Source organism: Aquarana catesbeiana, linkage group LG04 (assembly GCF_042186555.1).
Source record: "Aquarana catesbeiana isolate 2022-GZ linkage group LG04, ASM4218655v1, whole genome shotgun sequence".
NCBI lineage: Eukaryota > Metazoa > Chordata > Amphibia > Anura > Ranidae > Aquarana > Aquarana catesbeiana.
This window is the reverse complement of record NC_133327.1, coordinates 55,676,710-55,680,114: the sequence shown is the minus strand read 5'-3', so window position 1 is coordinate 55,680,114 and position 3,405 is coordinate 55,676,710.

Genomic DNA, 3,405 nt, shown 5'->3' with positions numbered 1-3,405 from the left:
GCCAGATAAACTAATCTGCAAAGATTGTCTGCAAGGTTATGCCGATCAAGAAAGAGTTGAAGTCCAGCAGGTCACGGACTTAATAAAGAAAGTGGTAAAAGACTCATTAGCTTAGTAAATGGACTCATCTCCCTCGCAGGTCATAGCAAGTGATCAAGTGCATCCTTCGGAGCCATCCCTGCCTGGCCCATCATCAGCAGTGGTTGCTTCAGTACCACCTCCCCCGACAACAGCGGAGAATGACAAATCAGAGGATTCAGCGGAGGAATCGGAGCCTTCGGGCTCCAGCTTCTCTTTAGTACAATCTTGTTTCCACGGTCAAACAGGCCATTGGTTGGGAGGAGGTGGAAGAGCCACCCAAGAAGACCAAGTCCTTTTTTCCATTCTTAAAGAAAAAACTTTCCTTTTTTCCCTTTATGGAAGAAATAAAGGATTTGATAGAAGGGGAATGGAAAAAGACGGACAAACGCTTTTCCCTAAACCGTCTGCAGAAATTGTATCTGTTAGCAGAGTCCGACTCGGTTCTCTTGGACACTCCTCCGGTGGTCGGTGGTGCAGTGGTACGCCTAGCTAAAAATGTCACCCTTCCTATGGAGGATTCAGCCTCCTTTAAAGATAGGCGCATCGACTCAGATCTGAAGAAGGCCTACCAGCTGGCAGGAGGAGCCTGCAGGCCAGCCATAGCATTAGCTTCAGTATCTAATTCCATTAGGGTCTGATTTGAGAACATTGAAGTGGCCATTCATCAAGATGTTCCGAAAGAGGATATCATTAAAGCACTGGAGGAACTCAAGTTATCTGCAGACTTCGTGGGGGAAGCAGCAATTGATTCTGTAAGATACTCTGCAAGAGCAATGTTGCACACGATTATGGCCAAGCGGGCTCTCTGGTTGAAGCCCTGGGCAGCTGACACAGCCTCCAGAGTTGGTGCAAGATCCCCTTTGACGTGAAAGCTCTGTTTGGGGATAGGCTGGAGAAGGCAATTTCTCGGGTGACTGGTGGAAGATCGTGGTTGCTTCCCCAGGACAGGAGGGTTAGGCGTTCGAGTCTTCGCCTCTAAGTTCCAGTCTTCAAGAAATAGAAACTTTTCTCACTTCCAGCAAGGCAGAGATACCAAAAAAAATTGGAGAAGTACCCAGGCGACTTTTTTAAAGTCAAACAGAGAAGTCTTCCCAATCCCCAGGAAGGAACAAAGTCCTTTTGACAGAGAGCCACTCCAACCGCCCCCAGTCGGGGCCAGGCTGAAGAAATTTGCCGAAGTCTGGTCCAGCCAATGCAAGGATCCCTGGGTGGGTCGTCTGTTTCGGGCACTTCTGGACGTTTCTAGATCACCCTCCGCGAGACCTTTTTGTTCCAACAAAACTACCTACTTCCCCTCAAAAAGCAGAGGCTCTGCAAAGATATCTTCGCCTGCTACAAACGCAGCAAGCGGTAATTCCCGTTCCGCCTTCAGAAAAGTTCACAGGTTTCTATTCTCCTCTCTTTATTGTTCCCAAAAAGAGTGGAGAATGGAGACCGGTAGTGGATTTAAAGAGGTTAAATCTTCACGTTTTCCTGGAACCCTTCAAAATGGAGTCCTTGCACACCATAATCCAGATGGTCCAACCAGGAGACTGGATGGTCTCGGTGGACCTTCAGGACGCCTACTTTCATGTGCCCATTCTGCCTGCCTTCCAGAAATATCTAAGAGTGGCAGTGGGTCCCATGCACCTCCAGTTCCAGTGCCTTCCCTTTGGCCTGTGCACGTCCCCGAGGATATTCTCAAAAGTACTGATCGCAATTCTGGCACCCCTCAGGAAAAAGGGGTTGCGAGTGTTCCATTTCCTGGACGATATCCTGCTGTTAGCCCCCAGTCCAGCACAGCTTCTGGAGCACAGAGAGGTTCTTCTGTCTACCCTGAAGAAATTTGGTTGGTTGGTGAATACAGAAAAGAGTCTCTTGATTCCAACCCAAGTAATGATCTATCTAGGCGCCCTTTTCAACACCTCAGCCGGAACAGTATGCCTTCTTCCCCAGAAAGTGGCAGCTATTGTCCAGAAGATGTCCCATGTGAGAACACTGTCTCACCTGTCAGCGTCAAACTGCATGAGTCTAATCAGGACTATGTCATCTTGTATCCCGATGCTACCCTGGGCTCATTGGCATCTGAAGATTTTTCAAGTGGGCTTTCTGACCCAGTGGAAGAGGAAGTCACTATGCCAGCGGATCTTGATCTCAGTATCCATGAGGAGAGGTCTCCTCTGATGGTCGAAGAAGGATCTAATCTCAAAACCCCGTCTTATTCAATGTCCATCTTGGACCATCCTAACCACCGATGCGAGCTCGTTGGGTTCATCTTGCAATACAGGGGAAATGGGACTTCCCAACGAAGGGAATAGTCTCCAACATCTTAGAGTTAAGACCAGCTTTTCTGGCCCTGGTAAATCTGAAGGATCATCTTCGACAGAAGTCAGTCTTAATACGCCTAGACAACAGGGCAGCAGTGGCGTATATTCAAAGGCAGGGGGGACACACAGCATACCTTTGCTGAGGGAAGTAGAGCCCATTATGTTGTGGGCAGAAAAGAATCTGCTGGATCTGAAGGCGGTCTACCTGCCAGGCCATCTGAACAAAGACGCAGATCATCTGTCTCGTTATTTTCAAGACGACAACGAATGGTCTCTTCACCCGGCAATCTTCGACTGGATGCTAAATCTACAGATTCCTCCAGAGACAGACCTGTTTGCTCGGCAATAAATACCAAGCTACCACAATTTCTTTCTTGCCTACCTCATCCGCGGGCGGAAGCAGTGGATGCCCTCTCGAGTCCTTGGAATTGCAAGATAGCATATGCCTTCCCTCCCAGGCCCTTGATCCTGATGTTCCTGCTCAGATTGTCGAAAGAACCAGTCAAGGTGGTAGCGATTCTACCATACTGGCCGAGGAGGCCATGGTTTCCCTGGGCAATATCCCTCAGTATGTGTCGTCCTCTCAAGATTCCAAATCTTCCTCACCTGCTCTCACAAGGGAGATTCGTGCATCCAGCCCCTCACAAACTGAACCTGCATGTCTGGATGTTGAAAGGGAAAGATTCCAGTCTTTAGGATGCTCTACTAGTGTCATTTCAACTCTTTTGAAGGCCAGGAAACCTTCCACAAATTATGTGTATTCAAAGATCTGGAATAAATTCAAGTTATTTATGGAAAGCAGAGGTTCGGCCCCCACAGATCCGTCTACTACTCTCCTCTTGGATTTTTTGCAATTTGGCCTGGACCTTGGTCTCAGTTTAAGTTCTCTCAAGGTTCAAGTGGCAGCTATTTCGGCAGCTACCCAAAAAAGATGGGCGGAAGAGTCACTTGTCGTTCAATTTTTCAAAGCAGTTAAAAAAAATTTGTCCGCCAGTAAAGCGATCCTTTCCAGCTTGGG